The sequence below is a fragment of the Hyaena hyaena genome, unplaced genomic scaffold (assembly GCF_003009895.1).
Source record: "Hyaena hyaena isolate Hyena2069 unplaced genomic scaffold, ASM300989v1 scaffold_84, whole genome shotgun sequence".
NCBI lineage: Eukaryota > Metazoa > Chordata > Mammalia > Carnivora > Hyaenidae > Hyaena > Hyaena hyaena.
In genome coordinates, this window is record NW_024080716.1 from 2,161,205 (window position 1) to 2,186,837 (window position 25,633).

Below are 25,633 nucleotides of genomic sequence, written 5' to 3' on the forward strand. Positions count from 1 at the left end.
ATGGTAACAAAAAAGAGGTGAATGTCACCTGATCACCAACTGCCATTAAGAAACTCTCAGGGCTCTGCATTGAGTTCAGATTCGAAAGATGCATTCCTTATCTTCCTGGTTCGCATTGGCTAATGTTCCTAGCCCCATCCTTTGCCTGTCTCCCTCCCAATTTGCCTGCCTCTTTTCCCTTCCCAAGGTTTGATCAGTCCCACCCTAGTTTTGTGAACAAATCATGTTCTGCCTCAATGCATGCCTTCACATAGGCCTGACATATGCCTTCTCTCACTTCTTCTCCTAGTGAATTCAACTGGCTCTTCTAATTGCTTAGCTCCCCCTAGGCAGCCCCTGACTAATCTTTACTTACTTTTCTCATATACTTTGTGACACATATTTGAATTTTCTACTTCTTTGTCTATGTGGATTGACTAGACATAGGCCCTTAAGGACAGGGAGTATAGTTTTTCCAGTTTTATCTCCAGCCTCTAGAAGAATGTCTGCCATAGGGCAGCTGCTCAATACATATTTGTTAAATTGAGCAAATGATCCGCAGAATCCCTTTCCCTACACAAAGAATCTCGCAGCCTGAACATAATGAAAGGTTTCCTTCTACTCCCGGTTGCTGGTAAGTGGGAGCTTACACAGGTCAGTAACAAAATCACTGAGGCAGCACTTTCCCAAGAGGAGCCCATCCAAACCTCTGACTTCACATGAACAGGGTTTAGGCCACAGCATTGCCTTGCCCTGAGAGAGACCTGGAATATCAACAATAAGGCCATGGGAAAGAGAGGAGAATAGTGATTAGGTCTCTCTGCTAAGCAAGCGACTTGAAGAAGTATGATTTTCATTCTCTCCGAGTAATCCTCCCTTACATTTTCTCATGATTGCCCGCAATAAGATTTCTTAATCGTTCAAGGGGTTTAGAGTGTGATCCCTTGAATGTATAATTATCTCCATTATTCAAAACAAAGAAGACGCGTGCCAGTCAGGAAAAAAAAAAAATAGTACGAATAAAAATGTAGCCTCCAGCAGAAAACTACGTTCCACAACCCCAGTTCTTTTTTCACCTTTTTCCTCAGTGCCCTCCCTCACATGAAGGGTTCCACTTCCCCTCTTGGCGGCTCTTCGATTGCAGCAAGGTGGGGATGGGTACAAAGGGCAGATGGGTGCTCCCCCCGAAGGGCGTGAAGCCTCAGTTCAGACCAGAAGGTAATATACATGCCACACAACAGGGCATGTGCGAGGGTGAAATGACTCCAGCACCTTCATAATTAGTTGAGGTATTTTTGTTTTGTTTCGTTTTGTTGTTGTTGTTTTGCTGGTGTCCCCCCCTCCCCCCCCCTTAGGAAATATTCATTTATGCTCTTGAAACCCTGCCAGAGTGGCTCTCAGTACCATGGCCTGCTTAGTTCCTGACTTGCACCCTATGATCTCGGGAGCTCTGGGGCCAGGAAATATCATGAGAAAAAGACCCTACATGATGATATTCAGGTGACTGGGTTCCAGCGCCGTCTCTGCCATATGCCATCTGTGTGAACTTATGTGTTACTTTCCTCTGGGTGTGCGTTTACTCCTCTTCTTAAAAGAAGGCATTGGTTTATAGCGGTGACAGATACTTCGTTCCATACCAGGGTCACTGGTGCACATTTCAGGCCTTGCAGGCCATGTCATCTATGCTCTACATATTCTACCTCACTGCCATGTGCACGAGCAAGCAACAGACCGTTTGGGTGAGCATGGCTGGGCTCCGAATGCAACTCTGCTTATGGACACGAAACTTGAATTTCATATAAGTTTTACGTGTCATGAAGTATTCTTCTTCAGATTTTTCCCAACCGTTTAGACACGCAGAAACTATTCTCAGCTCGTGGGCCATCTAAAAGCAGGCGGCAGGCCATAGTTTACTGATTCCTGATCTATACCTTAGCTCTTTTTTTTTTTTTTTTACTTTTTAATATTTATTTAATTTTGAGACAGAGAGTTAGAGCGTGAGTAGGGAAGGGGCAGAGAGAGAGGGAGACACAGAAGCTGAAGCAGGCTGTGGGCTCTGAGCTGTCAGCACAGAGCCCATTTTGGGGCTCAAACTCATGGACTGTGAGATCATGACCTGAGCCCAAGTCAGACACTTAACCAACTGAGCCACCAGGTGCCCCTGTATCTTAGTTCTTAAAGGAGGGTCTATAAAGGTTCACGGGAAATGTGTGGTCTATATACACAGGAGGATACTTTGTTCCGTTGATATATATTGCCTTTTTATCACAATATTTAATTTACACTGAATTTCAAGTGCAATTAAGTATGGCTGTAGGAATTTTTGTTTATCAACTAGAGTTTGTAAAGATTGTGGAAGTCTTATGATTTTGATTTTGATGATCTAAGGCCTTCACATTATTACTCTGTGAGCCCTTGGAACAGGTTACGGCTGATCTTCAGCTTCTAGAATGATTCTGGGCTACTGTGGACCAAACAACATTGGTTAAATTTCATTTATTCATGGCCATGGCAGGGAGCTGAGGCATGAATAATACAGGAGGGTAGATAAAAAAAAAAATCATTTATACTGCTTGCAACTCTAAAAGGCATCATGGATATTTTTTTCCTCTGAAGATTTACTTTCCTAATCCCTTTTGCTGATGTGAAAATGAATTTGCATTACCTGAGCTCACGGTGGGTTATGGAGGATGGGGGTGGGCTGGGGACAGAGGAGAAATGAGTTAGAAATGCAGTAAAAGCGACAGTCCTGGATAAATCTTCCTCCTTGGTGCCTCTTGTCTCTCCCAGTCGTAGAGAGTCTTCTTTTTCACTATTTCTTTTGTTGCACCTCTCACTGCAGCCATAATAACAGTCTTTCTCATTCTGACCACGCATCCTTGGCTTATCCCCAGTCCTGGGACTTTCCAGATGTTTTCTGAGTGGCTACACACCCTCTCACTCACCTGATTTTGAGGCCAGGACCTAGAAAACACCACTACATCATTTCAATATCAATCAATAAAGATATTACTAATAGTGATGTTTACTTTCAATATTTTCATATGTTTAAGATTCTCTTGTAGTAGAAATTTGCCTTGGCTTACACACAAGTACAGGCAGAATAGCCTTCTACTCTGGCATGCATTTTTTCATAGCATCCTCATTTTTTATCCAGGAGAATGTCCACACGTTCAAGGTAGACAGCTGCTACAACCTCTGGGTGCATTGTGCAGTGACTTAGTCTCCCTCTTCCTCACCATCGTGGCTTGCCAGGATGCCCTCTGGGTGTGCATCCCTAAAGGATCCTGTCCACATGGTGATCCAGTTCTGAGCAGGGCCAGTAATTACTATCTGAGATCTTCGGGGCCAAGAGGAGTTCTTATAAATTACACATGAGTATCTCAATTCATGCAGACAGGAAGGAAGTCAGACAGGAGTAATGAGTCCTATGATTTCACCTGGATGGGAGATTAATGATATAGGAATAAGGTATCTTGCAGGGTCTTCTGAGAATGTCTTTTGGGATTCTGTAGCAGGAGCACCTGGAAGATTTAAAGGTTGGGGATATGAGAATTATAGATTACAATTCTTGCTGACCCCTCCTTTCTGGCAAGGAATTCAGACTTTCCTGTATTCTGGAGCAAAGATTGTATTTGTTTTTATTAAAATTGTTTAATGTTTTTATTTTATATTTTGAGAGACAGCATGAACAAAGGAGGGGCAGAGAGGGAGGGAGATACAGAATCTGAAACAGATTGCAGCCTCCAAGCTGTCAGCACAGAGCCTGATGAGGGGCTCAAACCCATTACATGAGCCAAAGTCGGATGCTCAACTGACTGAGCCACCCAAGTTCCCCTGAATAAGATTTTAAATATTAACTGATGAGTTCATCTCCTTCCAATCCTTGCATCCTGGGGCTATTCTCTTTAGTGTCATGCCCTCAGGATGAATTGTTGCTGCAGTAGCTCAGATACAAGAAAGGAGAAAAGCCTTATCTTTTTAGTTTCAAAACAGGCTTTCTGAAGCCTAAAACAGAGATAAAAACAAACAAACAAACAAACAACAAAAGTCAGAGAAAAAGACTGTGGGACTTGTATGAGCCTGGGTCTCTTAGAAATCAATAATGAAGGTTCTGGCACTAATTGGTTTTGGCATAGAAGTGTTAAGCATAGAATGGTCTCCATATTGTCCATGAGGAGGTAAAAATCTGGGGATGAGGAACAGGTGTGGCCAGACTAGTGCGAAACTCAGGAATGTTTCTGAGGAAATGACTTCCCCACTCAGCGGTTAACTTGAAAAAGTTGAGAGGTGAGTAGGTAAATATTACACTTCCTTCAGTTGAGGTGATCTGAGATTGCAGGTGACCCAGAGCCTGCCTTCTGAGAGGATTCTGGAAGGTTTCAGAGTACCCTGTCCAGCACAAGGAAACAGAACAGATCAAGAAGGGTGCTGCTTTGCATCTGGACAAAGAAGACCAAAGATGTGCCTCAGAAGTGTCTGCAGCTCCAGAATGGAATGGAAAGTATCCAGAAATCATCCATCCGTATCTTTGGAGGGAAGTTTCCTGGTCAGCAAAAGACGATGTCAAAGCAGTATGTGACATGAAACCGTGGCAAGAGACCTGTGGGATTCCAGTTAGTGAATATTTATTGAGTCCTGACCAAGTGTCAGGTACTGTTCTAGCCACTTGGTGTATGGTAATTAAAAAAAAAAACAAAACAGATTAAAATCCTTGCCTTACTGGAGCATTTTGATGATGGGACGAGAGAGAGAGAGAGAGAGAGAGAGAGAGAGAGAGAGAGAGAGGAAGAGGAAATCTACACAATAAAGGAATCGTCAAGAAACTGAAAAGTGCAATGGAAAAAAAAAGTGGGATGAAGTGTCCTGAAGCAAGGGGGTTCATTTTAAATACGGTAATTGGGGAATGTCTCATTAGGCAATGACCTGAAGGGGGTGAGAAACAGAATCAAGGGACCATCTGGCAACACTTAGGGCCAAGGCCCTGAGGCAGGAATATGTTTAAAGTGTTTGAGGACCCAAGGAGGTCAGTATAACTGAATGAGGAGTGAGTAGGGAAAGTCAAGGTCTGGTGAACCACATGGGTCCAGATAATGTAGGGCCACGTGGATCATTATAAGCTTTGGCTCTTCCTCTCAGTGAAATGAGAAACCTTTTCTCACCTCATGTCACCATGAGGGTGACATGGTCTTACTTAATTTTTAACGGGATTGCTTTAGATGTTCCGAGTAAAATAGTTCGCAGTGGCCAAGGGGAAGGCAGAGAGAGCAGTAAGGAGGCTACTGAAATAATCTAGGTGAGACTGGATGGTGGCTCGGATCAGGGTGCTGTCAGTGTAGACCAATATCAGGGGTGGGACTCTGGATGGATGTGGAAGAAAAAAGCAACAGAATTTTATGACAATAAATGCTGCCTATGAGAAAAAGGGAAAAGTCAAAGATTAGTCCACCATTTTTGATCTGAGTAACCAAAGGATAGGTTGCCATTTCTGGAGCTTGGAGAGGCTGAAAAAGGAGGTTTGAGGTTGTGGGATGGCAGGGAATGATGTGAGATATGTTGAGGGTTGGATGTCTATTTTACTTTAAGGAGGAGGTAGGGTCCTGTGTACAGGTGGAGGGGTTGGTGGGGAGGAAAGGCAGTGGAGCCCATGGGCATCGATGTAGGTAGATAGAAATGGAAACATCTTGGCTAATACCAGCTCATGCTGATACAGTGTTGGCCCTGAGTTTTTCTGCATGGTATCACATAAATCTTCTCAGAGCTTCAACACACTCTTGCAAAGAAGAAGACAGGAGGCGAATCATGAATTGATAGAGTTAAAATTTAAAGTGACTAAGGTTACCCAGAGTGGCAAATATCAAGTTGTTTTTTGCCAGCAGGCAAAATGGGAGCTTCAGTAAAGATTATGTATGTCTGTACTGGAAATACCTTATGTGCCATACATTTTATAGCACGAGTGAAGAAAAGGCAATAGAATGAGTGTATGGCCTTAAAGAATGAACTGAAAGACCAAATTGAAGGCACAATGGGAAATATAAGATCAAGGAATGAGATGTGGGGCTCATGTTAACTGCTGAGGGAGGTAGAAAATGGTCCTCCTTTTTTGTTGAGAAGAGATGTGGATGGCAGCTCTTGGATCTTGGGACCAGACTTTTGAGTGACATTGACAATCAGAGGAATCCTCAAGGAGCATGTCTTAAACCACTTCCGGTGAGGAAGTCCCTTGCAGAAGATTCAATGGAATTCTCTTTATTATCTTATATCTAAAGAACTGGCATGGAGGACAGATGATACTTGTGCTCTGTGGCCCTAAGGGACAGATTAGGACTAGCAGTATAGAAGCTCCAGAAAAAATGATTTCACAAGGTGAAATAGCCAATGTGGTTCAAAGATGGTGAGCTGTTCCCAGGAGTGAGTGGGTCTGTGTGTGTTAGCTAGTTAGTTCTCTGTCAAGGGTGTTTTCAAACAGAATTCCATAGCCATTCGGCAGAGAACTATATAGAAAGGATCCAACATCAGGCTCCTGCCCAAACCTGAGATTCTCTTAGCTAATAACAGCACTGTGAAAACATTGAGACAAATGCTATCCGTAAAGGCTCAGCAAGATAGAGGAGAGGCCAAAAATGAGGACAAAACTCATGACATAATGTTCTGTTTATACGTATTTGGCAAAGAAAGAATAATGGCAGGCTACATAATCTAGCATAGAATTCATTGGCTGATTCGATACAGAAAGATCTTAGGTTTATTTTAAATACAGAGATTTGAATATTGCCTAAATAAATACTGGATAATTCGTCAGGTAAAGGTAGTTTCAGAAGACTGTTCTTATTTGCGCTTTTTTATAAACATGCATAAGAAAAGCGGGAAAATGTTTCTAAAGGAGGTGTTAAAGGATCAGAAGCCGGGATTGAAGACGCGGCCACAAAGCTCCATTTTACTGTGAGGTGTCATTTTTCAAATGGCTCCTAATCACATTCTCGAGCCTGTCTGGAAAGACCAAAATATTAGTGTTCTTAGTAGCAAGGCAGTTAAGTGATTACTGTCTCATGCAAATGCACCTTGGTCTCAGCTAAGATCGACACAACAAAATTACAGTCTCTGTGTACTTAAGTTGGCCAGAGACTTTTTTTTGACAAACAAAGACTACCGTGAGGCCACTGGGGCATGCATGAAACTTCATGTAGAACTTAGAATAAGGCTCTTTTTTTTTTTTTAATGTTTCATTTATTTCTGAGAGAGAGAGACAGCGTGAGCAGGAGAAGGTCAGAGAGAGAGAGAGAGAGAGAGAGAGAGAGAAACTGAAACAGGCTCCAGGCCCTGAGCTAGCTGTCAGCACAGAGCCCGATGTGGGGCTCGAACCCACGAACTATGAGATCATGACCTGAGCCGAAGTTGGACGGTTAACCAACTGAGCCCCCCAGGTGCCCAGAATAAGGCTCTTATAGTTGCATGCCATCGACCTTTGAGTCTCCACCCCAGAGTTTAGAAGTTGGGTAGTCGTTATTGTTATTTTTTGTCCAGGAATTCAGCAAATGGACTAAAATTCAGCAAATTTTAGTACTTCCTGTGTATTGGCTGCTGTTAGTCACTGTGGGGTTAGAAGTTAATGTGGGCAGGGCTCTGGCCACAAGGAGCTCTTAATAGGAGTCCAAGTCTGGGAAACCAGTGAGAGAAGAATGTGGTGCACTGTGTTACAATAGAGGTGGTAGTAGTAGTTGACTTCACAGGTAACTTTTAGAGGTAATTAGGATTTAGGCAAGAAGGGGAGGATGGAAGACTGCCTAGCAGAAGGAGGAGCATGTTTTATTGTCTAGGAGCATGGAAGAATAGGAATAGTTCGTATCTCAGGCTGATTGGAGGGGCAAGAAGACACCCTCATGTCTTCGAGTATAGGTGTCTGTATGCTGTGCATACCCTACAGAAGCAAGTAACTCCACATGTATGGAACATGACTCCTTTAAATTTTCGTTGGGTGTAACAGATTACAGACCAAGTGGAATTACTTTCTTGGCGATTCCGGAAGAGATTAGATGTGGCCTGGTGATTGAGATTTCAACTCTTAGAAAAGTAAGAAGGGGTAGGGTGCCTGTGTGACTCAGTCAGTTGGGTGTAGGACTCTTGATCTTGGCTCAGGTCATGATCTCACAGTTCCTGGGACTGAACTCCACACTGGGCTCTGGGCTGACAGCACAGGGCCTGCTTGGGATTTTCTCTCTCCCTCTCTCTCTCTGTGCATCCCCAACCGTGTGTGCACACACACACTCTCTCTCCCTCTTTCAAATAAACAAACTTAAAAAAAAAAAACAAAACAAAACTAAGAAGGGGTAATAAAATAAGAGAAGCTGTTTCAGTGAGAGGAAATACTAGAATCCAGGGTCAGATATAATGTGAACCACATTTGAATCCTGGTGAGCACACCCTCCCCCATTCTTTTTTATTTTCATTGAATTTACTGAGATATGATTAGAGTTTTGACACATATATTTGCACACACTGAGTCATGATAGGGAAGATGTTCACCCCACATCCTGGCCCCGGAAAGTTTCTTCATGTCACTTTGTGAATAACTTCTTTCATATCCAGCCTCTTCTTGGATTCCATATAAATGAAAACATATAATATGTATTCCTTTTTGTTTTTTGGTTTTTTTTTTTCTTTTTGGTCTGGCCTCTTTCAGCATATTTTGGGGGATTTATCCATGATGCCGTGTACATCAGTAATTTTTTTTTTTTCTTTTTATTGCGGAGTAGTCTATCACATGGTTCTACTAAAATTTGTTGATCCATTAACATTGATGGATAGATGTATTGTTTCCACTTTGTGGCTTATTATTTTTCTAAAGAGAATGGCTTAAAACCCAGTAGATTCTATGCACCTGGGTATCAGAGACAGGCCCCCTCCGCAGACATCAAGTATAACTTGCTACTTGAAACACTGAGTAATTTTCATTTTTTCCATGTTTTTTATTTAACAGTTCTACTCTTTATTTAAGATCTGCCATACAGAAATATTCACACACATTTTCTTTTATAAATTTTTTAAATGTTTATTTTTGAGAGAGAGGAGGGGGAGGGAGGGAGGGAAGGAGGGGAGACAGTGTACAAGTAGAGGAAGGGGAGAGAGAGAGAGGGATACACAGATTCCAAAGCAGGCCTGTCAGTACAGAGCCTGATGAGGGGCTTGAACCCAAAAACTGTGAGATCATGACCTGAGCTGAAAATGGATGCCCAACTGACTTAGCCACTTAGGTGCCCCCCTTTGTTTTAAAATTCACATTTTCAAAGCCATTAGTACAGGGATATCTGTCACAAAATTAAAAAAAATAATTCTCTATATTTGTTCCTCTGAAAATTTCCATCCATTCTATACAGGTTTTATCTTTAGCATCCTTACTTTTTGCTCTTCCCAGGTGTAGAACTTTTGTAGCTGACCTGCACAGAAATTTAGAAAGGAGTGTATGTGTTCATGCAACCCATTCCTCATCCAGAAGAACTAGTTATCTACACATTCTGCATATTCCAATGTAAATTATAAACATCTGAGGGTTTTGGTTACCGCGTAGCTGCTAACGTTGGCCTTGCTTTTTCATCTCTGATTCGGTACCCGTCCAGAATGCAAGAAATCACATAGGAGTTTGTGAAAGTGGCTTATTTGAAACGATAATGTTTCTTGCAGTTCTCTGTGGCTTCCTGGGATACTTCATTCTCCAGCTGAGTTTTAGCCAAATGCCGTTTCAAAGCTTTGTTGTTGTTGTTTGTTTTTGGAGTCATTTCAAAAGTCCACCATATTAAGGGGTCACAGTGATTATTTTAATTTTACAGTTAGAATCTAGCCACAGACCAAGCATACATCCTCCGGAGAGAAAGGGCAGCCAGTGCAGGTGCACCGTGTCTAAGGATCCCCTCCCTTTGTCGTGGTATCAGCACTCTCCAGCCATCTCCCTGAGCACACCTCCCCACAACTACAACGTCTGCTAGCATTCATAAAATAGAAAAGCTTTAACACAGTTGTGGAGTTCAATGATATGAGTCAAAGTCAAACCCCAGTAATAGGAAAGTCTTGATCTGAAATGTGTTCTCTCACATCTTATTGATGAACTCATTCATTCATGCAAGTGCTTAGAGAAATCTCTTCTAAATTCTGGGCCCATAGGGTAAAATCAGAATAGATCGTCCTTTAGGTCTTAGGAATATTTTTCTAATAGGGGAAACAAAACAGGAAAATGACTACAAAAATAGTACCATTGGATCCTTACCCTGTTCCAGGCACTGTGCCAAGTGGTTTACATTACTTTTATTTTTAAACTCACAACAGAGAGTATTATTGTCCCCATTTTATAGAAGAGGGGCCTGAGGGTTAGAGCGTGGCCAGTTTGCTCCGCGTAACACAACCGGTATGTGGCAAAACTGGCACTTGAACCCTGGGAACTGGACCAAGGGCCTCTGTGTTTAACCTTCTCATCAAAAAGCTGGTGCTATCCAGGGTAGTTTGCAAGTGCGAGCAGAGTCCTTCTTGAGGCATTGGAAAGGTGTGGACCACAATCCAAATGACTTCAAGACTGATTGGTTACTGTTTTCCACATGTGTCACATGTATTTTCGTACTTTTTCACACTTTTGTTGCTTCTTTGACTATAGCTTGACATGAGCTCACCCCCGTATTATCCCTATCAAAACCTGCCTGGCCCTTAAGGTTCGGGTTTAGCAGCACCAATGTCATGAAGGCCTGTTTGAAATCTACAACTGGAATTAATTGTGTTTTTTCTGCATTCCATCCCAATCACCTGTTACTTATACCTGTATTTTATTTTGCTTGATACAATGTTTTTTTTTTTCCTGTTTATTTTCTCTGTGCCTTTCCTGAGTGCAAAGTGTATGATTTATATTATGCCTTAGACAGAGCAATTGTTGGTGATTGTTGAAAAAAATGAATGAGTTGATTCAGTTTGTCTGGAAGTAGACACAGTATGGCCTATGGTTTAAACGTCCCCAAGAAGGAGCTGAGCATGAAGTGGTTATGGTTTTTTTAAATTTGTTTATTTATTTTGAGAGAGAGAGTGTGTGTGAATGCCTGAGTGGGTGAGGGACAGAGAGAAAGCGAGAGAGAGATTGGAGTGAGAGAGTCCCAAGCAGGTTCTGAGCTGTCAGCGTAGGGCCTGACATGGGGCTCGAACCCTTGAACTGTGAGATCATGACCTGAGCCAAAATTGAGTCAGAACTTCCCCTGGCCATTTTTTTTTTTTTTAAACAGTTATGATGAAGTCATCCATCTTTAGGTCCAGTACTTCTCCATCCTTGTGTGTCGAAGAAGAACATTTTTCTTGGACAAAGCTCTCCTTCTTCTCTCTCCTCAGCAAAGAAGAGCTAGGGTGAAGCAGGTAGTGCAAAGTCAGATGAGACATGGTCATAAACACCACAGGCCCGTTTGTCCTTCCTCTAACGCTGAACGCTCGCTCAGGAAGCTGCTCAGGGCCTGGTGTGTGAAGATCCCTTTCTCAGTCGGTCTTGCTCCCGGCGCATTAAAGAACAAAGCCACCGAGATTCCTGCTAGTGCTGTACTCTCTGCCGGGGAGATTCAGAGGTCTCTGGAACGTGCTGAGGCTCACACAGCCTTGCCACTCCAGGGGCCTTGTCATCTTTCCTCCGAGCATTCACACAGGCTCACGGAGCTTAACCGATTTGTCCGCGATCACAGAGCCACACATTAGGACTTCTACAAACGAACTTCCCCAAACCGCACGGAGCTAGAATGATGTTACCAGGCGTGGACAGTTATTTCATAATTTGAATCACAATCAGCTTCTTCTTTCTCTCATACGAGAGATCTGAGTGAACATGGCTGGGCTTCTAAAAACACAGGTGCTGTAGGGGAAAAAAAAAAAAAAAGGCAAGTTTTATGAACCAAGGGGTTAAGACAATAAAAGGAGGCACGGTTTCTGGTTTCTCAAGCCCTGTTGGATCAGGCTGTCTCCCATCCCAGCTAGAGTATCAAGTTAACTGCAAGCTGCTGGGAACGCTGTATCTATTTCAAGGTCACAGCCCTGGTTGGCTGTGCCTTTTTTTCTTTTCTTCTTCCCTTTTTTTTTTTTTGAATCTGAACTCTTGGGCTGGGGAGGGGTCCAGCAGGGTAGGGAGACAGAGGTAGAAGAGAAGTGGGGGTTATTTCAGGCCTTGATTCTCTAAGCCTTCAGTGTCTGAGCTCCAGGACAGAGCTTCCTGTTGTGAAACACTGGACCAGTTGTTGCGGGCTCAAGATAAACAACATTCCAGTAGTTCCCCTGGGGGCGACCCGAGGCCTTGTGCTTTTCAACATTGCCCTGGCCCTGAGATGATCCAGAAGCTGGGGATCACGGCGGTACCTGCTGCGGCACACACAGCAATAGTTCTGTGGTCTCTGTGCTCTTAAACTGGGTTACAGGAATGAGCCCAGGGTGAATCTGTATGCTTCTGCCTGGTGGTTAAATGGTGAAACATTAGTACCTTTCGTGTAGCTCTGGGCGCCCGAGCCTTGTTGATTGAAGGTTGGTGAGAACAGAGGCTCTTCACCCTGATGTGCGAGGTTTGCCTTTACTAAAGTTTGAGGCTGAGTTAGCACTCACTGGGGTTATGTAAGGGCAGGTTTGGAAACCAGTCGCAAGCCTTTAGCAAAATCAATTCGAGCTTATCATGAAAGGGTTGGACTTAAGGCTGCTAGACCCAATAAAAGGAGCATTTCAAATGAATTTCTCAAAAGTTCTTGGTTCTTATATAGGTAGGCGTGGCTTGAAAGGGCATGAAACCACAACAAATAAAAGAATAGCCCAGTCTTGCCTTTCACGTTGTGAGTGAGGGCTTGAGTGATGATTCAAGGCCTGTGAATGCCCGTCCTGGGCCCTGGCTGAGGTCTACCTGCAAACACCATCAGCGCGAAAGGGGTCAGGACAACACGCTTAAGTTTGTCAGTTGCACTCATACCCATGGTTGTTCCCAATAGTCGCCTATAAGGCACATAAAGGGTATTATTAAACCTATTTCAGTGATAAGAAACTGAGGCTCAGAGAGAAGGAATGCCTTTCCCAAAATCTTACAGCTGCCACCATCCTATAAGTAAAACAATTAATATTTTGGTTGGCATTAGGTATTGTTTTACCTTTTGTGTGTGTCTATGTGTAATTGCTAATTGAATTCCAAGTGCCTCCAGTAATTCCCGCCTCCTTTACTCTTTACAAAATGGAAAAAAATAATAATGTATTTCTTTTTTGGCGTGGCATCAAATTAGGCTACTTGAACAAATATTCAGATGAAAATATTGAACGTGATATTTTCTAATAAAAACATTTAAATTTATAAGTTAATGGACAGGTGAATGAAAAGAAAAATGATTCTCTTTAATTATAAATAAATAAATGTAATATTATAATCTGCACCCTTTTAATAAAGCTTGACATACAGCATAGCCGATGGTTAAAACAATGACACAGTAGTAACAAATTATAGGTAACTGAGAGAATAAGCAGTAAAAATAAAAAGATTTATGCAACAGGGTCAAATAGTCATATATTCCTAAGACATACAAAACGGTTAAAAAGAGCAATATCGATAATAGGATGGTAGACTAGCGTTTTGTGGAGCAAGGTTGGGGAGGAAGTTAAAAAGAGAAATAAATATAGTAAAAATGCTCACATGTATGATGCCATATTGTTTTCAAAATTGTTTACTAGAAATGATTCATTTTCATCTTTACAAAAATTCGGTGATACAGTGAAGGGTGAAGATTATTATTTCCATTTTGTAGGCAATGTTAAAACTGTTTAAAATCTGGCCTGAGCTCCTATCAACAGAAAAGAGGTTAATAATCATGTCTTGCTTTTGGGGCTTTTTATCAGTGTTTATGCATTTATAGCTTAACATTTTATGACAGTACGGATGTCAAAATATTGTGGGCATTTACAAATATGTGTTATAGAGAGTTTTGATGGCCAATAAGTATGGGCATAGCCCCAAAAAGGAAAAAGATGAACTCCAGATATTTTAAGAGAGCAGTGGAGTGATTGCAGAAGAATTTTCCTTTCCATTAAAAATCAGTGTAAGTTTTTGAGTTAATCAGCCTTTGAATAGTTTAAGAACTCTGTTCATATAAACCTTTTCCCCCTCTGTTTAAAATATTATATGTTCACTTTGTTTTTACGGATAAGAAGTCCAGCATCTACAACATTTTCCTATCAAAAGGGGACATTTCATAACCCCCACCCCCCCCAAAAAAAAATCAATGTTGGTTAAGGAGTAAATTTAATATAAGTATTTATATTCTGTCTTGGAAGTGTACTGTAATGTGTGATGTGGACTCTATCAGACCACCAGGCATACTTTACCAAAAAGCGTGATGAGGAAGCATTCAGCAGGAATGGCTAGAAGGAGAGTGTGGCCCTTAGTGGCGGAGAACTGACCACCCAAGGCCAGTGGAAACAACAGATGTCAGAGCTTAAAAGTTCCTTGGTCCATTTATAGATACAAGAAGCCAAGTACTCGCAGATTATCGGGAAGATAACCATCTTCTGTGATTTCTTCACTCTTGTTTACCCCCGTATATTGAGAGGAGTGACTAGGTTCTCACTGCCTGTCCCAATAGACAGGGGACTCAGTGGGGAGAAGAGAGAGCATTATTACACTACCGTGATCTCAGAGGACTACTGTGTTCTGTCCCCCATTTCCCCTGGGGCCAGTGGAGAGTGGCTCCAGGTGTAGAGAGTGACTCTGGCTGAGGCTTGACCATGAGTCATCTCCACGATCCCTGCTCCACAATCCACCTGCCCTGGCATTGTGGCATAAGGTAAAATAGGTGTCCTCGGGCTCAGAAGTTCTCTTTCTGCGCTTTCCAATGAAGCCCAGGATGAGCTCCTTGACCTCACAGGGTCTCAATGTTTCCATCTCCTGCATGGGGTCCAACGATTCCTATCATGACACCTCCACTCATTTTTACAGGAATTACACAAGATGGATGTATTAAGATTTATAAACTCTGATGGACAGTGTAAGTATTCACTATCATCATCTGTTCTCGAGGCGAGTACAAAACAGTGGTGAGAAGCTTAGGATCTACAATTAAACAAAGTTGGTCCAAATGCTGCTTTTGGTACTTAGAAGCGGTTTGCATTCCGGTGTGCCGTGTAACTTTGCTAAATCTCAGTTTCCCCTATCTGAAATGGCAATGGGAACAGTTCTTGTCTCATTTAATGGACTATATTGAAGGTTAAGTTAAGCAGTGTCAGAGTGGTGGGCACGTTGTAAGCAATAGACATATTTTTCTACCACTATTATTCAGCATCTTTAAGCTGTGGCTTATGTGATACCTGAGTCTGTAAGAGCAGAGTCTTTCTGGAGGTCTACACGCCACTGACGTGAGGGCCTGGGTGCCCTTTTGAGCTGATCCTTAACTATCCTTGGAGATTTTTATTATTCTCAAGCTTTCAAATGCAGTTATTTTTATAGTGGCCAATAGCAGTGGACAATCAAAGGAATTTTATTTTCCTTTTGATATTTTTCTCACTCTGTATCACCTCTATTTTTTTCTGGAAAGGTAATATGCCTTTGGAAGTGAGTGAGTTGAGGGGCAGGGGGTATCAGGAAAGGGAACAAAGCAGATTGGAAAGACCCCAGGACTGGGAGTCTGGTCCTGGGTCTGCTCCTAAGTCATCATGGGACCTGCCACCTTAGTTTTCATTTCTAAGAATTCCGATTTCCCATCAGTGAGCTGAGAAGGGTGAGCCTAGATTTTTTTCAGTGTAGTAAACTAGTCATGGGAAAGTAGGTAACATAGCGTCTGGCACAGATTGGGACTAAGGAGTCATTCTCTCCACTCTCCTTTCTAAGGAATCTCTGGTTGTGGCATTCTTTAATTTTAGAATTGCATCTTTTGGCAAAGTGAGAACCAACTTGGTTCTGTGGAGGTGTTTAACGCGAGGGCAGAACCTAGTGGAAAATGTCCTGAAGAATCAGGAGATGGTTTTATGGGCTTATAAACTCTTTTCTAGTCTGCCTGTAAGAGAGCTTCTTTGAAATTAATTTTATGATTTTCTTTTTTTTTTAATGTTTTATTTATTTCTGAGAGAGAGAGAGAGAGAGAGAGAGAGAGAGAGAGAGAGAGAGAGAGAGAGGCAGTGTGAGCAGGGGAGGGTCAGAGAGTAAGACACAGAATCTGAAACAGGCTCCAGGCTCTGAGCTGGCTGTCAGCACAGAGCCTGACGTGGGGCTCGAACCTATGAACCATGAGATCATGACCTGAGCCAAAGTCGGATGCTTAACTGACCGAGCCACCCAGGCACCCCTAATTTTATGATTTTCTTCCAGTTGAGGCCATAACACTGGTGGGTACAAAGCAGTATGTACTTTGAGTCCTTTTCCCTAAGTGGTGACTGATCTCTTGGTGCCATGCCACACACTGAAGCATTTAGAGATCAGTCTTTGTTAAAGGAGGGTGGGCCAGACCGAGCCAAACCCTGAAGACCACACAGAGGACTGAACTTAGAACCTTCACCTAATTAAATTGCTCTAATTGGCTCTGCTAACCAGCCAGCTCCACTACAAAGATATCATCTGTTAAAACAGGAGGGAAAAAAAGATCTTAAGTATCTTCTCTAATCAAGCTCCTCATTTTATAGGAGGGGACAATCAGTATGAGAGGGTAAGAGTTACTCTTCAGGGGTCACATACCATATGAGAGGTAGTACAAAAGTTAGGTCTCTTGATTCCTAGCCACTATATCAATAACACCTAAAAATAATGCCAAGGGTTAGTGAATACATTTTTCTTCATGTTCAACTGAACATCCTGATGCCAAATCTTCCAAATCTCTAGACACTGATACACTCAGGTTTAGTAATTAATGGAAAATGTATTATATTCCTTAAATGAGAGGCACTGCCAAAGACTGTGACCTTCGGACTGAAGTGCTGTCCTTGCACTGGGTCATCTCTGGTGGGGGGAGGGGGGGGAGTGTTGGACACCATTTAAATGGAATCCCAATGCATGGATTTCAGATTTTTGTCCAGTGGGTTTAGTTGGTCTGCTACTCCAACTGCCGGAGTTGGTCTCTACATGGAGTAGAGCCACATGCCTCTGTTGTTCCTATGGGGAGATTTGTGCTTGGTGATGTCAGGGCATGGGTCCCACAGAACCCAGATAGACCAAGGTGCAAGGTTGAGTGGAGGCCTGTTGACTGGGGGTGATGGGTTTATGGAGAATCCTGAGAAAGCTTGAGAGGTATCATGCAAAGAGAACAAGGGTTCTCAACCTTGAGTATGTATCAGACTCACCTGGGAGCTTTGTTATAACATTTGAGGCCCTACCCTCAGTATTTCTGACTCAGTAGGTCCGAATGGACCTAGGAAATTTGCTTTTCTATCACGTTCTTTAGTGGTGCTGATGCTACTGGTCTAGGGACCCCACCTCGAGATCGTCAGGCATACAGCGTACTGTGTTGATGCATACAGCTGATAGCCAGTATTTGAATGGAATATAAAGAATTCAGGAGGCTTTCTCTGTAATGGGCTCCCTGGGCAAGGACTTCAGCTTTTTCCCTTGGGTCAACTTGGGTCTTTAATGATCTGGCTAGCACTCAGGAAGGCATTTGATATTCTGGTTTTAATGTAAACACTTCCCACCTGTCCCAAGTATGTGCATCCCTTTCCAAGTGCTTCGACATTTCTGACATTGGCAGGACCATAATCTTCTCTCTCCTCCCTTCTCCCTCTCTCCCTCTCTCCTGGCCAGCATCTGTTCTTTTCACAGCTGTGCTGTGTTCATTCTGTCTGCCCCTTTCTCTTCTTGTCCCCAACCTCTCACTACCCCTCCCCCCTCCATTAGGATCAAAATACTCTGTTTTTATTTATTTACTCCACAGCTGTCAGTGTTGTGTCTGGGTCACTGCAGTGCAACTTGCAGGGAAATGCGATCCACAGAGAGTTCTTAAAACTGTAGATACTTGTAGTAACCAATGTACACACACTCCATAACACAGGCCCCTTCCCCGTCCCTGGGTCGGTCTGAAAATGGCTGGCTTAGGGCTGTGTGTTAGGGTGACCCCAGGAGGAATGAGCCTAATGGCCCTTGGAATTTGTACCAGGCCATTTAAAGGTATTGAACAATTCTGAGTATTTCAAGCTTTAACACTAGAAAAAGAGACAGAATTGTTCAGTGGAAAGAACTCTAAATTAGGAATTGAGAAACTAAAGTTCTAACTTCAGCTCTGCCACTAATAAGCTAAGTGACCTTGAACAATGCCCTTTTTCTGTCTCTTTCCCTCCTTCTTCTCTCTCACCCTTACATTGAAAATAGTGGACTCGATCATGTCCAAAGTCCCGTCCTCAGCGGCTCTAAGCCTCCTCAGCTTTCGATGGCTTGCCAGGATAATGCGAAACTAGAAAGGGTGGGTTTTTGAGGCAGAGACCAGGACAGTGAAAGTAATATGAGTTAATCAACCTGTCAGTGCAGATTTATTCAGCAAGTAACATGTCTAAAGGAGAGCTGAGAGGCAATCTGATAGCAAGGCACCAATTCCACTAGTGACTAAGAGGCACTAACCAGGAACAGATCTGAGAAAGGTAACCATTCTGAGAGAAGGATCGGTGTGATACAGAGTGAAAGTGACCAGACTCTGTGAGTCTGTGCAGTGTTGTATCCTTCACATCCATGTTATGAGCTAAACCTGCCTGAAGGATAAATAACACAGGTTTGCAGAAAGCATGCTCCATAATTCACTCTATAGAGTCAGTTCCAGTTACACAATACACAAGCATGTTCCTTTTTTATTTAATTAATGCAATAACCCTGTGAGGTAGCCAAGTAATCACTGCTATTCTCATTCTTCATGCCTGAGATCTGGGGTCAGAGAGGGTAGTGGACTTTGCTAACTTCACAGACTGAGCAAGTATGGTAATATCACCAACATCTAAAACTTACTTTTTATTCATTCATTAGAAGAAATTTCATATGTCTTGGAAACAGAACTCTCTGGGGTATGTGAAGGTTGATGAGACGGTTTCTGTCCTCGAAGGCAATCAAAGGCAAGTTCAGTGGACAAAGTCAAGGTTGTAATGAGAAGGTGCAGTAATGAGTTACGAGGGCATGATAAAAGACTTAAAGTAGGTGCATAAGGCTGGAGCCTTCAGGAAAGGAAGTCAAACCTTTTTCTGTTAATCTCTAACTTATGAAAGTTTCCTGACTGACAGATATTTAGACTGCTTTTGGCTGTAACTCTATTTCTTGATATCAAACACTTCAATATTAGGGTGCATGCCAATAAAGATTTACATAGAATAAATACCATCTAGAAATACCATATCTGTAAAACAAATATGATTTATCAGGTCACAGGATTTATAAATCAAACATAGTTCCATGGTGATAAATATCTCAAGATACGATTTTAGAAAGGATTTGCTGAGGAAAAAGTAAGTAGACTGTTGAAGACATTCTGTGCAGTAAGTATTAAGATACTTACCTATAGGAAGTAGGTCCCCTTTCCTTCACAGGACTTTGACTCCATTGAAGGAACTTTTCAATCGAAAGATCTCCCCAACATTATAGTCATTCCTGCAGCTTTATTTCTTATCTTTCATTTTATGTTTTCCATGTTGGCAAATCCCCAGCCTAAAAATTTTACTATGAATAGAAGCCATTTCAATAGGGTGGCTACTTATTTTACATTATTTTTCAAGTCTTTGACTTTTTCAGAGCTAAGTGCATGCATTTATTATTCTAGAACACTAGAGCATAACCTCACAAAGATTATATAGAGTATAGTTGCTTGTAAAATAAATCAATATGTCTGGTTAACATTTCCTCATTAATTTCTTCCAATGAAAGACACGCTCTGAACTTTATATGATGAAAGACTCTTTCACTGACATATGTGCAAAATTCTTTTAATAAGTATTTATTGGGCAAGAACAGCTATGCTGGGTAAACGAGTGGAACTCGCAGAGGAGCCTGAGGAATAACTTCACGAAATCCTTTCATTTTAGAGAAGTTCAGTAATTACCAGAACTCAGCCAACAATTCAGAGGCAGAGGTGGCCCTAAAAAATGATGCTATTGGTTTCCATCCTCAGAGGCTACTTTTCTGTAAGGTCAGGGCATTTTCAGGCAGATCATTTTCCCAATCCCAACCATTTCACCACCAACCAATGTAATCATCGGTTCTTTAGAGACTTCTAATTCACCAGGTGTTGTACCAAATTCTGCTGAAGCTGTCTGGTAGCAGTGATACCTGGAAACTTTAGTCAGATATTTACAGAGTTTCTAAGCAATTAATTGACAGTGGTATTCTATAATCCAGAGAACCCTGGTTTGTGAGTCACCAAAGAATCCTAATAATTTCCTGGGAGCCGTTAAGCACCTTCCTTCATTTCTGTAGGTCCTCATTTTATCTTAGGTAAAGTTATGCGACTAGTTTAAAGATCTCACTTTTATTTTTTTAATTTTTTAATTTTTAACTTTTTATTTTTTGCCTGACATTCTGACTCAATAACCCCAACTTGGTTCTTGTATAGATATTCAGAGTGATAATGACAAGATGAATCCCATTATTTTAAAGGGTGAGGATTCTGTGTCACACATATTTTGACTGGTGTCTCATTGTTCGTCGATTTAAATACTTTGCATCAAAAAAATTTTTTGTGTGTTTTTTAAAAATTTTTTTAATGATTTATTTATTTCTGAGAGAGAGAGACAGCGTGAGCAGGGGAGGGTCAGAGAGAGAGTGAGACACAGAATCTGAAACAGGCTCCAGGCTCTGAGCTGGCAGTCAGCACAGAGCCCGACGCGGGCCTCGAACCCACGAACCGCGAGATCGTGACCTGAGCCGAAGTCGGATGCTTAACTGACTGAGCCACCCAGTCGCCCCATCCAATTTTTGTTTTATTTAATTTTTAGCATGTATATATTTTCATCAGTATGTGGCGATTTTGGGTTTTGTTCACCAAAACATGACTGTCTTGTAAAAGAAAATGGCTGTAGGGCCACCTGGGTGGTTCAGTTGGTTAAGTGTCCAACTTCAGCTCAGGTCATGATCTTGCGGTTTTGAGTTCAAGGCCCACATCGGGTTCTGTGCTGACAGCTCCGATCCTGGAGCCTGCTTCAAATTCTGTGTCTCCCCCCTCACTGCTTTTTACCTGATCACACTCTGCCTGTCTCTCCCTCTTTCAAAAATAAATAAACATTAAAACAAATAATAATAATAATAAAAGAAAATGGCTGTAGGAATGTAGTCTCTTTCATGGAAGGCCAATCTATTTAAATGTAACTGTGAATAGACTGTTAACACCTCCCTGCTTTTGTTTATGAAATTGACAGAATTGTAGCCTGGCATGAAATCGGCTCAGCGCACAGAGAGAGAAACGCGGTGGCTATTAACACCAGAGAGCAGACTAAAAATTCTTCTTAAGTGGCCTGAAGTTGGACTGGATTGCTTCGTGAATTCTTTCCATATCCAATTCTCATGATTCTGCAATAACTCTACTTCCTCAACGTAAAAATAGGCCGTTAACAGAGCAGTGGAATGGTGACTCCCTTTTACCCAAGGAAGGAGGGTTCTCTGTGAGGAAAGTAACCCTCAAAGTTGGCCAGGTCCACTTCTCCGCCAGATTCACCTTTTGTTCAACTCAAATGAAACAATGCATCTCATTTTTTTTTTTTTTTTTAATCCACCTGAGGTTTGAGGGGCAGATGTGACCGAGAATACTGAGATATAGTGGACACATTCTTGGAAGGGAAAGGTACTCTAAAAATACAGATATCATTGACCTGGCATCACGAGGCCTTTACTCCATCTCTTCCTTCCCCTCCCCCACCCCTGCAGCCTATCTTCAGTAAAAGTAACATCCAAATATAAAATAGATGGGTCGTGTCCCATTCCATGGGGTCTTGAAATGTCTGTACTTAAAACAGGATAAAGCTGAAGCTGCGTTTGAAGTGTCCTAAACTAGGGCACCAAGAGCAGCTGCTATTTCTAGTTGGATCCCTCAGGCTGGCAGTGGAGAAGGGCAAGGCAAGAGTTACCTTGACAAATTCTCATTTCCAGGCCTTTGGAGCTTCAGCTGCATAGATTGCTGCAGGCAAATAGCTGACAAGTTCAAAGTAAAACGAAATATAACAAAACAAATAGAGAACATGAACCAGAACAGTAATAAAAATTATTCTAATGGGGTTCCTTTTCCAAAAGAAATAATCCACTTAAAAATGTGAAGAATATAGATAAAACAATCTGTGGTATTCAAAACAACAACTTTTTATATCACTGTGTAGCTCAATTAACTCTGCTGCTTCTGATTTTTGTAGTTGTTCATAGGTAGGATGAGTAGACAAGTATTCAAATCTTTTCAGGTAGATTTTGATGACTACATTCAGCAACTAGATAGAGTTATATAGAGGCTTAGCCTACAGTACCAGGCTTAACGTAAAGCAGAATAACTGACCAGCTTGAGAAAATTCATTATTTCCTTACCTATTACTACCTACCACTTTTTGAAATTCTACCTTAGATCAGGCATTATATTAAAATCTTTGCTATTTTATTTTATTTTATTTTATTTTATTTTATTTTATTTTATTTTTACTTCAATCTTATGAACTAAAGCATGATTAGTATTATAAGTGTGGGAAGAAGATCTCAGAGAAATTAAAATTACCAAATTTACACAACTAGATAATTTTAATGGTAGATCAAGGATTGAAACTCAATTCAAGTATACCACAAACCTGTCTTAAAACATACTGTATATTGCAGGGCCCCAGGGTGGCTCAGTTGGTTAATCATCCGACTCTTGATTTTGGCTCAGGTCACGATCTCATGGTTCTTGAGATCTAGTTTTGTGTTGGGCTCCATGCCACCATCAGCATGCTTGGGATTCTCTCTCTCTCTCTCTCTCTCTCTCTCTCTCAATAAACAAACAAACAAACAAACAAACAAACAAACTTAAAAAAAACCCACTACATTGCATGGAGGGGAAAAAAACTAAAATTATACCTGATATTATTCTTCTTCAACCTTAGTACTCCCTTTAACATCATGATACTACCTGGGCAAACTAGGTAAATCGAAGTTTATTAACTGGGAAAGAGATAATAGCAGAAGGAGGAAAAAATTAAAGGCTATTAGTTTGGATTTTGAGCTTCAAAAGAATAGCCTTCGGAGAAGAGCAGAGACTACCCAATGTTAGACTAACCCCATATCTTTTCCTCTTGGCACACAACAAAATATTAAATCCCAACCTTCCCTCAGTTAAGGGTGGCCCTAAGACATGAGTGGAAGTGGTGTGCAGCATATCCAGGCTGGGTGCATTAAAAACAAAAACAAAAAAACCCACCTCCGTGTGGGATAAAGCGTTTCTTTCTCCCTCTCCGCTGGCTGGCTGGCTGGCTAGCATGAGACACCTGCTTGGCAAATGCAAAAGGCTGCTGTTAGACCTGGTGGAAGCACAAAAGATCCTAGGTGCCATTTCACCGTATGAAGGAGAGCCATTGATCAGAGGCTCAGCAGCACCTGTTTTAAGCTTTACTTGAAGAAATGCTTTATGTCTTGTGTCGGAGCACACCAGGCTGGGCTTCTGTGCCATACGCAAATACAGGCAGCGGGGAAAGGAATTTGAAAAGTAGATCAAGGAGGATGTCTGATGAATGTTGAATGTGTATACGGGGGAGGTAGGGGTCGGGGGAGTTTCCCCACCGAGGGTCCAGATGAAGATTTCTTGAAAACGTACAGGATAAATGACTCGGTTTCTTCAAGGAAAGGCTTTTTAGGTGTTTTTGTTGTTGCTGTTGTCGTCGTTGTTTTCTTGTCTTTTTTTCTTTTTTTCCCTGAGAAGAGGCACAAAGGTTATTTATGGAGCCATTACCTGCAGATAAAAATACATTTTCAAGACGTATTAGTCAATGGAAATGCGGTGTTCTTATTTGGATCCCAATTCAAACAAATTGTTTACACAAAACCAAAATATTTCATAGAGTCTTAAGTGTAAAATATGCGAGCACCAAATAGATATTTGAGATTAAACATTACTATTGGTGTCCTGAAGTAATAGTGTGATGCTTTTCTTTTCGAAATAATCCCATCGTTGAGAAATTACTCAAATGCTTACAAATAGAGCAGTATGATGTCTGGATTTTCTTCAAACTACCACTGCTAGGATTGGGTGGGGGTATGGATAAACCAAAATTGGCTTTGAGTCGTTGACTGCTGAAGCGGGGTGACAGGTTCACGGGGTTCCATATATTTTCTCTACCTTTGCATGTTTGAAATTTTCTGTAACTAAAAAGTTAAAAAAAAAAAAAAGAGAAGAATTCCTTGTTTGAGGGGAGAACTGAGTACCAAGCAATGAATATGTCGGTATTTTGAGACATGGAAAAGTTACTCTGCGGCTTTCTCTGCCCGAGACTCAAAGACTGGGAAGGACAATTGAATTTTCATACAACTTCTCTGGATTGGAGAGGAGAGTGGCCTTGCCTTTCAGGAAATCCTAGGGGAGAGGCACAACCCAACGTGGAAAGAACTGCACAGTGTGTCACCATGAGCACTCTATGAAGGCTCACTCATGAGCTGTGTTTTTCCACGATGCCAGCTTTATTCAGTCAAAAATCACGGTGAACATAATTATAAATCCGGTTCAGGATTCCAAACTCCATGACATCTCAGCACGTGGTTAACTTGGCTTCCTACGCATCACACAAGGCAAAGCACAAAGCAGGTCACACAACAGACAAGACAGAACAGGGGTAAGGCAGATAACAAACCAAATGCGGAGTCAGTCTGCAACCACACAGTTGGAAAGAGGCCTCAGTCAGGTCGGGGGAAGCTCCCTGTGCTTACTGCTTACTAGGCTTCAGCAGTGGAGGATCTCTGTTCTTCTTACAGATGATTCGGGCAGGGCCTTGAGGGGCAGTTGCCTTCCTGAAGTGGTCAGACGCAGAGGTTCAGCGTTTGAAGGGTCTGACAGTTTGCTGCAAAATTCCTCCATTTTGAAAGGGATTTCATCAGTCTTGGGCCTTTGCAGACCTCCTCTGTTTTTGCTGGTTATCATGTCAGAGTGTGTCATTGGCTGGTTCTGGCCTCAGTGCTTGACAAGAGTGACTCCATCTTGCTCTCTCCGTGTATGCAAATAGGGCCTTGGCCTCACAGAGTCTCCTAAGCTTCCATGTGGCCCAGGAGGAGCAGAGGGGCAATACAACACACAGAGAGAATCAGGTCTCTTGGCTATGAATGAGAATGAGGGGTGGTAGTAGTGACCAGCGCGGACCTGGGGACGTGAATCAGATTCATGGTGGATGTCTCCGGGGATGGTTAGACGGCAGTAGAGGATCAGATGCTTCCTAGTACAGCAGCATAAATGGGATCCTTTGGGGCTTGCCTGAAAGCCTGGGATGAGGAGGGGAACCCTAAGGTGACCAAGATTACATTTCCACCACCTGGTAGAATGTGAATTCAATATATACAATAGGTTGAATTATATAAAAATAAAGAAAATTAAAAGTCTTGCCCACATGCATGTTTGAACTACAGTTCATATATACTACAATTATAGTGCCTTTCAAAAACCCAGTGATTACTTCCACCACATTTAAGTACCCCAGATGAGGTTCTAAACACATCCTTGTTTCTTTGTTTTTCCTCTTCATTAACTTC